The sequence below is a fragment of the Nothobranchius furzeri genome, chromosome 9 (assembly GCF_043380555.1).
Source record: "Nothobranchius furzeri strain GRZ-AD chromosome 9, NfurGRZ-RIMD1, whole genome shotgun sequence".
Lineage (NCBI taxonomy): Eukaryota > Metazoa > Chordata > Actinopteri > Cyprinodontiformes > Nothobranchiidae > Nothobranchius > Nothobranchius furzeri.
The window spans coordinates 65,494,133-65,508,419 of NC_091749.1; the positions used below are offsets into that span (position 1 = coordinate 65,494,133).

Here is a 14,287-nt window from a genome sequence, read left to right on the forward strand (position 1 = left end):
GAGTTCATAATCAGAACATCTAACTGATGGAGATTAAAACCAACACCTGAATTCAGAAGCGTCTCATAATGTATCTAAATAAAACATTCATCTACAGGTGTTCTGGTACCAGAATCCAGGATAAAAACAAGTCTAAAGTCTGGTCAAGGTCAAACTTCTGGTCTGGATCAGGAGTTCTGGACAGCTTAGGTTCTATCCACAGACCCGGTTCTGCTGTAGAACATCCAGCTGTTAATTATCACACAGAAACAGTATCTTTAGGACTGGTACCGGTTCTGGTCATTAGTTGTATCCCAGATTAGATGTAGTGCAGTTTACAAAGAGGTGATGAAATCAGAAGAACCAGAACCACTGGATGAGCTGAGGCTGGTACTGCTCTTGTTTGTCGGGTTGATCCCAGGCTAGAACTGCTGGATGAGTCACCCGGTTCCCCCTCTGGGATTTAGAACCTGACAGTCTGGATTTCTTCAGCTGGTTTATGAAGCGGCAGGAACAACCTACAGGTTCTCGCTAGGAACATCAGCCAAGCTGGAAACAGAACCGGGATTATTCCGACCCAGAAATCTTCCTCCCCCGTAGAGACATTCATGCTCAAAGCTCATTTTGTTTGAAAGTTGTAATTTTAAATTACAACTTTAATATTTCCTTTGCACTTCCTGACTTCCTCATTTCACTCTGTTTTTTTTTTTTTTTACCGTTCTTCATGTTTGATCGTTTATCCTCACCGGTCCAGTCCTTTTTTTTTTGGCTGTAAAACACTTTACTATTGTTTATTTATTCATTCAAAGTTTTAGAAATAAACTGACAGACATCTGGGAGCAATAAATCGTTCAGAAACATATTTTTTTCCTCATCACTATGGAATTCAGTCTTTTAGAGATGTTATTTATTTATTTATTTTTAATTTACCGTCAAATCAAAAGCAGTTTTCTTCCAATCACAACACCAGAGACCTGAATCTACCCCCCCGTGTGAACAGAGCTGACGTCCTTGATGCCCGATGCTCCTCTGGAGGCTGTCGGGGTTCATACATCAGACGCCCGCAGAGAGGACCCCTGAGACGTCACGTGTGACAGGAGGACGAGCTGAGGTAATGGATGGAGACAGAGCAAGGCTGCATTTCTCTCCAACAAGAAAACACAGGCTTTTACTCTGTTTCATCTCTCCTGCATGTCCTCCTTCAGATGTGGGTGTTGAGCAGAAATCTGCATGCTAACCGGAGGTGGACGGGTGATGTGAGACTGACGGGCCATCATGGCGGGTGACGGTTTCTGTCAGGTTGGAAGCCGTTGGTATGCAGGAAGCGGTTTTCTCTCCTCTCTGAGGTCTGATGCAGCTCTGCCTCTTAATTTAATGACCTTCACACACATTCAGATTTACTGAGTGAAGACCAAGAGTTTAACAGCAGAAACCTCTTGCCACAAACAGAGCAGGTCTGAGTTAAGATGCTGACAAGACTTCACACCCTGATTTTGCCCCCAAAATGACTGAAAAGCAATTTATTGTTGAATCATTATTCTTGTTACACGATTGCCAGGTGTTTCATCACAACCAGTTCTTCTGCATATTAGACTGAGTTCTGCATCACCTTTAGCTTTTCTTCTGTTATCTGATGTCAGAAACAGGAAGGGGAAAGTCTAGTCCTGCCTCCTCACTATAGAAATTCTGTTGTGTTTTACCTCCAGCCTGCAGGCGTCCGCCCTCAGAGCACATGTTTCCTCCCAGCTGTGACCATATCTTTGGGACCTTGCTGTATTATTTAATGAAACACATACACACACGCATACACTCCTCAGCCTCTGGCACTTTTTGTTTGCAGCCTATCAGCCTCCACAGTGGTTGTGGAAGAGAACCAACTTGAGAATGAGTTGGACTGCCTAAAGGGGGCTTTGTGTGGGTGTCATTGAGATCCAATGTCAAGGTCTATCTGGCTGAAAATGTACATTTATCAGATTTAATTCACCTTTTACTGGTGTAGCAGCACCTGCTGACTGCTGGTGTTTTTTTAAACCTTAGTTACTTTGATTGCTGCAGTGCATTATAGGTACACATCTTAGTTTGGGTAATTATTCCAGAAGATCTAAAATTTCATTAGGATGAAACCAGAGCTGAGCTGCCATGTTATTTATTTATTTTATTTTATTATTTTTTTAGGGAAGCTTTATTCACATTGTGACCTTTAACCTTAACAAAAACCTGTACAATCTGAGATTTTGTTTAGTTTTTTTTTTGTTGTCATTTCCATGAGCCTATGCTATAATGCTGGGATATTCAGGAAGATTAGTAACTGTCTGAAATGTTTTCCACTGGTAAAAACTCACAATAACGTTAATTCTAACATCGAACGTTTTGTTGACTGTAGTTTGTGTTGCGCTTTTATTCTGAAAAGTCTAGCGGAAGTTTTGTGTGTACATGTCCGGTTTGTTATGTTTGCGGCTCGTGGCGGTCATCATCAGTCTGACCGAGCCGAGGAGTGAGCTCCGTGAGCCCGCAGACCGAGCTGCTGCTGTTGGGAAAGGTCGGAGGATTTACCCGTTTGTCCGGAAACGCGATTTAAGGCGCAAAAGAAGCAAATTAATCGTTTTAATCCTGAAAATTCGGTAAGTGAACGATTTATTTTCACCAGGAGGCGTTTTATAAAGTTAGTCAGGAACTGTGGAAATATCAGTGAATTTAACTTTAGCGAAATGAAGTGGGTCGAGTTTGAAATGTTTCTAAAAGATAAACTGAAGTGAGAGAATCTGGTTGTAAATGGGGTGAGCTCAGGAGCTCCAATTAGTTTCAGGTGTTTAATTTCTCTGCAGGTGTTTTATGAGCTAAATATTCGACTAGAAAACATGCATAACGTTATATTTATTATTAAAATATCATATTTTATTATCAGTAACTGACTTGTTAAAGGAAATATTAATCATATATAATGTAACAGAGACATTATTTTAACGTTTTTCAGATTTATTGTTTTTCTTAATATAACTGAATTGAGTTCTGTAAAATCTCTGACAGTAGCTCTTGTTTAAATTTACTTGTGATAATTAATGAGCCATTTTTAGTTATTAATCTGATGGTTTGTCATGTAGGTAAACAATCTAAGGATTTATTTATGATAAAGCATTCAAATCAGTCCAGATTTGTGTTACTGTATTTTGTGGTTGTAATTGGGTGATTCTCTGCAGGTCTGAGTTTAATGCAGATAATTGATAATAATAACAATTTACTAGGTTTTCAAAACGAAAGATCAGAAAACACCAATTTTCCGCAAAAATAACTAACAAATCCATAGAAAATCTGTAAAACACAACCAGAACTATGTAAAGAAAAGTAACAAGGGACGTTTTCTCCTTTGGGTTGATCGTGTGATCAACTATGACATTACTCAGATCAAAGAAACTGGAGAAAGTTTAATTCTGGTCCTAGTTTAAAACACGTTGAAGAAACAGGCGAATCAGCAGAAGTGGAATGCAGCCATTGTTAACACACCTGTTTACTACATGCTGGTGGCCTTCTGCTAAAACAACCACATCAGTGTTCAGATGGCCTGGTTCCCTATAGACCCACATCCTGACAGACCAGGTCAATGGGGCCAGCCCCATTTCTGAGTCTGTTCAGGATCAATGAAACCAAATTTCCATAATTATCAGAATCTCAGCAAATCTCACAAACTCAGTTGCATAACAAAAGTTTTAGATTTGAAATAATTATTTATCTGAAACAAACTCCAAAGATCGGCTTTGTTAAACAGACAGTAAGGCATTAAACAGGATTAGACCTTTAGTTTTTCTTATAAGAACTAAAGCCATCTTAATGCAAAAGCAGCGGCGTGTAATGAAATAGAGGCATTTTCCCGGCGTACTCCCTTCCAACTGGGAGCAATTCTGACGCGAACAGGAGCAAAAGCGTTCCACACAGCTGATCCTGTAAGGTCATAAAATCACAGGAGAATTGCAACACCACGTGTGATTTCAGAAGTCCACACAATAAAAAGCAAGGACAAAGACAGCTGTGTGTATCCAAAAAGGTCTGTGGTTTATTTTCTGTTCTGTTTACCTTGACGACAGGGGTTTTAACATGAAAGGACGTATGTTTATCTGCACTTAACTTTTATTTAGAAAATTTCCCGATGTTTTACACTGCTTCGGGCTGACTTCCTGTCTGGTCTGCTCTAAACAGCAGAGCTTGACGTGTTTTTTGGAAGCATAGCGGATAAAAAAATTGTCTCGAAACGCAATAACATCTCTTCACTTCTGGGACGAATCCAAAATGTTATACCTTGCTGCCGGTGGAAAGGAAATCGTCCACTATAATAGCGGCTAATTGTCGTTCTTCTTCCAACTCTTCGAGGGTGCAGACGCTTTTTTCCTCCTCTCCTCCATATCTTATCCTCAAGGCCTTTGTCTGTCTGTGTGTGCTGGGTGCACGGCTGCTTCTGCATTTTTCTGGAAACTGAAATTCACTTAAATGGATCTCATCAGTTGGTCTCTCAACTAGGGCTGGGCGATATGACGATTTTAGACCGTTTTACGATCTACACATCTGACGGTCTGTCATTTTTGAGAGACCGTTTTATCACGATTCACAGCTCTGCTGTTGAATTTCAGCCTCTGAATGAAAATGGAACTTACCTCAGGCGAATGACACGCCTTTGTTTGACCCTTAACCAATCAGAGTGAGTCATAGTAATATATTAGTGCCCCGCTTGTTTTCACTTGTGTGTGAACAAACATGGCTTCGGCCGCGGCTGAGCGACAACGAGGTTTTCGTTCCGAAGACGAACGCAGGGTTTCCTTAGCGCGCGGCGCTAACAACTCAGCGACGTGACATGCCTCGGAGAAAGCGTAAAAACACGTTGGACGCTTCTTCTGAAGCAGGAAAATAACACTTCTTAAGCAGAGCACGACGTCGCCTCGGCTCGTTCACCCTCTGCCGAGCCGGTGTCGGTACCGGACTGAGCTCGGTCACTGGGTCGCTGGAGCTGCCCCGTGACTGCCTGATGGAAAACCAGCGGGTTTCATCAGACTCGTAGTTTCTTGTTTTTGCTGGGACCCCCTGTATTTTACCGCTCCCTCCTGCAGTCTTCCCCCATTAACATTTAAAATGATTCTGTAAACTCTGTGTATCAATAGAAACAATCTCTGCCTCTGCCAGCTGCAGTAAATGTAGTTTCCAAATAATAAGAGGTGCATTCATCTGTGTATCTCCTTTGATCCGCATTAGTGATATTTTCAGCACCAGAACAGTGAAGCAAAGAAAGATTCCTGAGTTTGTTAGTAATTTTATTTATTAGGTGCATCTAACCTGTTCTACTTTTCTCTGAAATGAGATCAAATCAGTGCTTCTATGGGTTGTCTCCAATCTGCACTGGAAAATTTTACTTTATTTAGAGACTTGTTGCAGAAAATATTCAGAATGCGCAGTTTTTTGCTACCACAAGCGGTCTCTGGTCCAGCCGCACATCAGAGCCGTATTTGAGCTTAACTATCCACTACATGAGCAACTGGGAGCTACATAGTATTTTGAACAAGTTAATGTTTGCACAATACGTTTGCAATTGACATGTTTGCACTTTAAATATGTTTACGATTTTAATTTATGTTAAGTTACTTGAAAAACGAGAAAAACTGATTTTTGTAATTGTTTCTCTCAGGGCTTTTATCATCTCTGGTGTGAGTTTAAATATAAGTGTGTTAGCACTGTGTTGATTATCCTTAATATGAATAAATGTTTGTTTATTCAATGTTTCTCTTCTTTAATACGCAATTGAAGTTATGCTATCCATGGATAAAAAATCGTGATAAAATTGAAATCGTGATAAAATATTGGAAAAATCGTGATATTCTATTTTTGCCATATCGCCCAGCCCTACTCTCAACGTGATTGATAAAATTTTTTCAACGATGAGAACGGGAGAAGGGGCTCCTGGATGCCCCTCCGCGACAGACCCAGTTGGGCACATCATGGACTCCTGGAAACAGTGGAACTTGATTTGTTTATCTCAGCTGTCTGTGGATGTCTCTGAAGACGTGTGGATATTCGTGGTGTTGGTGTCAGGTTTCCTGCTCATTGGCCTTGGAGGCTACCTGGCTTACCGGAAGATTAACGAGCTGTCGAGGAATATTGGCCTGATCCCGGAGCTCAGAGATGGTTTGCACCGCGCTGTGAATTCACAGACTCACATAATTGTAGATGAATCATAAGCTTGGAACTTTGGCCAAGATTCATTATTGGCACAAAAGATGGATGCCATCAAGGAGAGAGTGGACGAATCAGCACGGATTGGGATAGATTAATGTCCATTATTGGGATTTTGAGAGGTTGAGGACCAACAAACTGTAAGACCGAGAGGAAATTGTCTCTGTCTGGCCCCAAAACAATTTCTAATCGGAATCTGGCGCCCTTGAACCTGCAAGGCTCCAATGAAAACTCCCCCCTCAGAAGATATGTGGAATGTGCCGTCGCTATGGCAACTCAACTCTGTATCCTTTCCCAGCCTGGGCGGGACTGCGGGAAGGCCACTGAAACGTTCCAGGGTCACTGCAACCCTCAATGCTCCCCCCCCCCCCCTATCCACACTGAGGTGACATGCGCTGCTTATCGTGGCTGCAGGAACTGAAGTAGGGATAGTCCCAACCCACCACCCCACCTAGTGGACACTTATGTTGTGTTTTCTGAAGTCTGTTGCATTTCTGTCTGAGGTGTTTTTTTTTGCAGAGCAAAGCTGCCCTCCTGGTGGAGGGTACCTCTGAAGTGCCTTTTTTTTTCCCCCTCCACCTGAACCAATCCTCATGTAACCCTCTTATCTCTATTATACCGGTAGGTAAAAAAAAAATTGTAAGTCGCTTTGGATAAAAGCGTCTGCTAAGCACGTAAACATAAACATAAACATTAAGGTAGAGCGACTCAGGGTTGCGTATGACCACAGTCACCAACTCTTGTCGTGTCTTGCCCATGTATGTCTGATCTCTGAATTGTGTGTACTGAAACTCTAATTTCCCTCTGGGATTAATAAAGTATCTTTGATTTGATTGAAAGTATGTTTAGCGGTCATTTCATGTCGGGTGGAAAGGAGGCTTAAAGCTACATTCATGCTGTAGGCAAAAGCGCATCAAATCAGGTATATTTGAAACTGGAATCCACCTTACAGATCGGTGAGGTTATTTTAAACCAGAAGATTGGAACTTTTTATTGCAGGGATTAGATAACCGCTTCGTAATCACTCAGAGACAACAGAAGAGAGAGAGTCAAGTTTAAAAGTTAAGAATTTTATTACTATCAAATTAAACTAGACTGACTTTAAACACTAGATGTTTGGTGTAACTAAGGTGAATGAGATGGTGAATGGATGACGTGTGATGTTAATCAGAACCAGCAAATCTGAAGAAGCGATTTGTTCTGACAGGAACTGAAGGTGATGTCTTCGCGTTAAGCTTTGGTTAGGAGGTTCATAAACACATGAGACACCATTTGCTGTTCTACATACCCTTCAGGAAGTCCTCTTTAGATCAGGAATGTCGAGGTCGAGCTTGACCTTCTCTGGAACCGAGCCGGTAGGAAAAGCAGCGGTTGCCGACCAGACCAGTCTGTGAGATACTTCCGGGTCACGACAATTTGTTGGCGTCTGGTGAGACCCGAGCTTGGGTCTTGATAGTTCAGCTTTTATTCTGAAAGGAACTGTTTCTGCAGTTGGAACAAAAATGAATTTTCCAGCTTGTCGTTGGTTCTTTCGGTTAAAGAGGAAAGTTACGAATTGGCCACTCCGTTACTTTCTCTGGGACGCTTTGAACTGGCATGACGTGGGCATAGTTTTATACTTCGGATGTTTTGGTTTATGGTCGAATGAAAAGTTAACAGGTTTTACCAAACACCATCAAAACCACGCCTCTGTCAGATCTGGCAGATTCTGATTGGATCAGTGAAAGGAATGTGTTATGTCTTTTTAATGCTACGTGAAATGAGACCTATTGGAACATCTAAAGTCATAGTACCTTTATATTCTATAGGATTATAATAAAGTAATTAATATTTTGATTTCACAGATCGGTCACATCTTATTTGTTGACTAACACTTGGTTGGATTAGCTTTATCAAAATAGAGTTCTTTGATTAATTAAAAGAAGAGTTCATTCTTCATTCTTCTGTTGAGCTGAAAATAAGCAGGTTAGAAGGAAATGCATGAGACCTTGAGAACATATCTCATGCAGACTAGTCCTGTGCAGAGGAGGAGAGAAAACAGTCATTTCATTCTGTTACAAGTGTGAGGCAGTGGCTCATTCGTAGGGGGCGCTGGGGTGCCGCCCTCACTGACTCGAAGGGAGAAAGAAAATCTAAAGTGAATAAGCTACAATAACTATTAATATATTTACTATATTTGTGTCAGATTTGCTTAATTGTGTGTGCCTACATGGAATCTGAATGAATTACTCATAATTTTCATCAGCTTCTTTTCAGATCACAACCTGGTTCTGACAACACTTTGTTACTTCTTGTCCTCTTCTGCTCACGCGGCCGCTTTTGCGTCGAGAACCGTTCACACTGGAGGCTGTTTGCTGTCGCATTTCGGTTATAATGTAAACAACCACACATAAAAATCAGATTTACTTGGAATTGAAAATTTTTGCTTCTTGTAATTGTGTGACCTGGCATGACAACACGAGTGTACTGTTTTCTGCATGTTTATAAGCTCACAACACACAAAGCGACCAATACTGCAGTTGTTCAGACACTCAGCTATACCATCATGCAACACGCCTACAGCACCTGATGCGTCATCTGACAAAAAAAACGATTGAACTGAACCAGCTGATGTTCAGAGGATCAAACCTCGCCACCCCCACCCCCTGCCTTGGTGAGAACTCAAGAGTTCAGGTGCGGGGTCGCTGGGAGGGTGGAGGATCACCATCTGCTTAGTAACTCTGTTATTCTGAGTTTAATCCTGTTAAAAGCAGAGGTTGACCTCAGGAGGGTCAGCAGGCCATCGTTCTGCAGCACGTTGGAGAAGAAACGTCCGCGTTAACGCGTTAATTTAATCAACAGAAACTTGGTTAATGGTCCTCTTCCTCTGGCTGACCGCCCATTAACCCCCAGCTGAATACGGGCCGTTATTGGTCCCTCTAAACAAATCAAATTCTCGTAGAATAATCTTCATTTCAAATTATGTTCTTTAATCTAGATTGGATCTAACTGGTTCTGTTTGAGAGAACTTCAGTAAATTTACTTTTCTGTTCAACATAAGAAAAATCTAACTTCATTTCTTTTTTTTTTTCATTTCCAAGCTGCTGTTTAATTTAAACTTTTATTTTTATCCTTTAGATTTAAACACTCAGAGATTATATATTTTTTTCTTTTCCCCCAAATATATGAGAATATTTAACAGATTTTATTCTTAACTTTAGAGGTATTTTTGTATTTTTTTAAGCAAAATTTAATCTGTTTCAGCTTTTAATCAACTTTTTTTTGAAATCATTAAAATTTCAGTTAACAGTTAAAAGATGTGGTTCACTTGTCTAATCAATACATTTGCAGTGGTCTCTAGTAGGAATGAATGCCTTTTAAGTCGTACTGAGGGAGCAAAAAACACCGGTGCACCATTTCCAGGAACTAGAAGTGTGCCACATCACCGCTGAGCGTCAGGCCCAATCCCAGTACTTGCACCCACACACTTTGATCACGCCTCTTTTGCACCCTTGATCTGCAACAATGTGGACTTGGATGAAGGGTATTACCCACAATCCATTGCTGCCGGAGAAAAGGCTCAAGTGCCTTTTCTGAAAATATGTATTTTCAAATGAAAGTAGTTTATTTTAGGACAAAGCTTGGGCAGTATCCAAATTTAATTATTGCTAGCTTCCTCCTCATTTTACCGTATGTGTACGTTTTTACCGGGACTGATAAATGATGACGTAAGCTAAAGTGGAATTACTAACACTAACACTCATAATATTAACACCTTTAAAATAACGTGGCTTATAAAAAGATTTTTTTGCCTGAAAAACCAGCATGTTTACCTTGTCCGGCTTCAACATAGGACGTTGCGGACCGACTGCGGAAAACCCGCTTTGATGAGCTTGTAGCACTGACATACGGGTACTTTGGGGCTAGTTACGACATCTGAGGAAGGCTGACTGCATATTTTTCTCCAGAAAAGCGTGTCCTCGTCTCCTTTGATAACCGGCTCCAGACAGAAGTCTGCTGTTTCAGCTACAGCTCACTCCTCTGCTGTTCCGACTGTGCCTTTCGCGGTTATCTGTGTTTACCTGCTCTCCTTTTAAGTTTTCTTTGAACCCAAAATACTCCCAAACTGCAGAAGTTGTTGGTAAGATGGAGCGTGAAGTGCCATTTTTCTCTCGGCGCGCCGCCTCTGCGCGGTCACGTGATGACATCACGTTCATAAACTTTATGAAACGTTTCTAAAATTTGGACAAAACGTTTTAAAATATGTTTTTAAAACTTAAATTTAACCACGCATCCATTTCATACATTAAATAAATCGTATTTATCTTTCTTTAATCCTCGTCTCCTACGTGCACTGTTTGATTTTTTTCATGGCAGTATTGGAGCCGACGCCGTTATACGGTGATAATGTAATACCACCCAAGCCTTGTTCATGAGTGTTAAGTGACGGTGGGATGTAGATCTGTCAGGTTTTTCAAATCCTAGAGTTTAACTGTTCAACTTCTATCAGAAGCTAATGCAGGAGATATGTGAAGGAGACTATTTTCATGTTCAGCCTGCATGGAAAACCCAGAGTGACCTCAGAAATAAGATTTTAAACATGAATTTTCAGTGTTCCACACCTTCAAATGTAGTATTTTACTGCTAGAACGAGTTAAAAATATTTTCCTGAATTTTCTCAGGTAAATCACAAAATCTTTTCCATTGCGGGGATTTTCCTCCTTCCTTGTTGTGAGGAATCTCTTCCCTAAACTGTTCATCAGGATGTGTTTGCAGCAGCAGGTGTGTCTAATGAGGAGCTGAATAGATTGTTTCTCCTCTGCAGCAACCACGCTGGGATCCACAAATAAACTCGCTGTCTCATGCAGGAGGGAGACAGATGGACTAGTGTTCCCTTCTTTAAGCCACCCATGGACATCCTCTAGGGCCGACTTGAACTTTGATACGTGGTGAGAGAAAAGATCAGGGACAAAAAGAGGAGAAAGCATCTTCTCACATCACAGGTTTAGCAGATCATTAAATCACACAAATACGTGTATTTCTGCTCAGTTCAACAGGTTTTTATTGTTTTTACCCAGCAGCTGTTTGTCTGAGGTGGTTACCATGGTGACTCGGATGAAACACTGGAAGCAGCTTTAACATTTCAGTTGGTTTTCTTCCATTCGTCCATTTGTTTCTACTTATCCGGAGTCGGGTCATGGGGGCAACAGCCTGAGCCCAGACTTCCCTCTCCCCAGCCACCTGGGCCAGCTCTTCCAGGGGAATCCCAAGGCGTTCCTGCAATCCCTCCAACGTGTCCTGGGTCTTTATTTAGGTCTCCTCCCAGTTGGACGTGCCTGGAAAACCTCACTAGGGAAACATCCAGGAAGCATCCTAATCAAATGCCCAAGCCACCTCAGTTGGCTCCTCTCGATGTGGAGGAGCAGCAAATCTACTCCGAGCCCCTCCTGGGTGACCGAGCTTCTCACCCTATCTCTAAGGAAGAGCCCAGCCACTCATTTTGGCGTCTTGAATCCGCGATCTCGTTCTTTCGGTCACTACCCAAAGCTTGTGACCATAGGTGAGGGTAGGATTGTAGATCAACCGGTAAATCGAGAGCTTCGCCTTCTGACTCAGCTCTCTCTTCACCACGACAGACCGGTACAACGCCCGCATCACTGCAGAAGCAGCACCAATCCGCCTATCGATCTCACGCTCCAGCTTTCCCTCACTCGTGAACAAGACCAGGAGAGACTTAAACTCCTCCATTTGGGGCAGGACCTCATCCCTGACCCAGGGATGATTTTCTTCTTCCTTTTAATTTTCTCATATTTTCTAAATCAAAACAGCTTTGATGTTAGAAGTTTGAGTTTGAGCTGAATTCATGCAGATAGTTTAAAATAACCAAAGAAGTTTGAGTTATTTTAGTTCTGATTGGCTGGAGATTCTTTTTGTGGTGAACTATCAACCAATCACAGCAAATGAAACCGATCATTTAAAAATACTTGTTACATTTTCATTGGACACAAAGACACTTCTCCCTCCTGTTTGGTTTTGGACCTGCAACCCGCTCCTCTACCACATAGAACCAGAACCAAACTGTGGTCTCGCTGACCGAATGACCGATTATTTAAGTTTGATCACTTTTTGGAGCAATGGCGTGTCATTAGCTGAGTCACAGTTTACTTACATCTTTAGTCGGGGTAGATTATGCCAGTGCTCTGTTCCATCACGACTCTGTTCTCTGCATGTTTACCGCTCCTGGAGACAAGAGCTTTGAAGCCATGAGTTAGAAAACAAGAAAAGCGTGAGTCATGAACTGCTGGATGAATCAGCCTCCTCCTCTTTCCCGCGGCAGAGATTGCTGATGGAGCTGCTGCAGCATCCTCAGGGTTTCATCCCATTCATCAGTTGCTATAGAAACGCCTACACATTAGCTAGTCACAGTGTGAACTCAGACACAGCTTTTAAAAAGTTTGAATCATGCTCTGAGAGGTCCGCAAATCTGAGACACAGGGATGAAGTGAGGAACCTGCAGAAGATTGAGTGGATCTTCTCAGTGGGTCACTTTCAGGAGAACCATCAGATCACACTAATACTTACGGTCTATGGATAAACTCCTGGTCCGATCCAGAACCCCTGATCCAGTCTCCATCTTTTTCTGTTTTATTTCCTAATATTAAGACCTTTATAGGTTTCCTGGAGCAACAGTTTTTCAGCTTTGTTTTATTTATCTAATGATGTGATTTAAAATTTTTATATTTATTTTGTTTAGGTTCTGGTATCAGAACACATTCAGAATAATGTTTTAAACCTGTATTCAAACACAAAGATTATTTTAAATAATGAACCAGTTGTAAGCAGGCGTGCGGGGGACGGGGGGGATCTGTCTCCCCCGAGTCAGATCGACCCCGATCCGTCCCCCCCAACTAAGGCCAGAAAGAAAACAAAATCGGAGGTTTAGCGCTTGAAGCTCCTTTTTCCAATTACACTGAATGCAGCATGACGTAAACAAACACCGACTCCAGAGGCGCCAAAGTGGTTGCTGCTAGGATGCAGGATGAAGCGAAAAAGGCAAGCAACGATTACAGCGTTTTTAAAAAAGACCAACTGTTTAAGTAGGCGGGACCGATCTGTCTGTTTATGCGTGTTGGTTCTAGTTTCAGTACGTTGTTGTCAGTGTTGGGACTTACTCGTTATAAACGCCAAAGCCTCATTGCTGACTTTAACAAGTCTCATCTACAAATATGATCCCTCATGAAGTTACTACTTTACACCAGAAGATAGTGGAGATGTGGAACCTTCAGGCTGAGCAAAGTTTGGGAGTGTTTAGAGTTTGAAAATCGCCTCCCGCCGAGAGGCTCCCAGTCGGGGAGAAGAGATGTGCCCAACATGAAGAGCGCAAATATGAGATAAAACGCATAATTGCCCGCAGGTCTGGTCTTTGTTGACTGATCACTTTGTCTGGTAATGACTGACTCTGATTATGAAGTAGAATATTAACTCTGATGAAGAAATTCACTCATCCAGCCGGGAAGATGGACGCTGCTGCAGCATCAGACAGCTGGTGCTGCACGAGAGGTGTGTGGCGTTTACAAGCTCCAAACGTTGGGTTTGATGTTTGTTTAACCTTCTCTGGGACGTGATGGATCTAGAAATGATGGTAAAACACCGCTAACGTGACAGACGTAGCGACAATGTAAAAAAAAAAAAAAGAAGCCGTAAAAAGAGGCAGATGCCGATGTGTATATGGAAGTCAAGTGTGCCACATAATCATAAAAAAAGTAAAATATAAAATTTTAAAAGATTAATTTTAAAAGATTTATATATTTATATATAAATTAAAACTTTCCAAATATAATGGAAATTTATAAATAATGTAAAAATACGAAGGAACATCTGTTGGTCAGGCTGAAAAGTTTGGGAACCACTGCTCTAAGTGATAAGTGAATATTGTTTCTTATTATATTTTATGTGCAGTTTTTTAGGGTTTTTATGTTTTCTGTAAAGATTGGTATGCTGAAAATCATTTAATGTTTTACACCTGAAGTGTACTTGAAAATGTGAAAATTTTTTTTAAATATATATAATAATAAATAAATAAAACATTCCTTAGTGATTCAAAGGGCTTACAGATCAC

At 41.3% G+C, this 14,287-nt stretch overlaps 1 protein-coding gene across 2 annotated transcripts in view; it reads left to right on the plus strand.

The window, feature by feature from the left end:
- The first annotated feature begins 2,427 nt into the window (after positions 1 to 2,427).
- The window catches only part of LOC107381482 (tetraspanin-18B), a 32,013-nt gene continuing 20,153 nt past the window's right edge, over positions 2,428 to 14,287 (plus strand). For both annotated transcript variants that reach the window (XR_008559298.2, XM_054731993.2), the window contains exon 1: positions 2,428 to 2,600. The gene's annotated coding sequence lies outside the window, so the exon portion shown is untranslated. The remainder of the gene's footprint in view (positions 2,601 to 14,287) is intronic.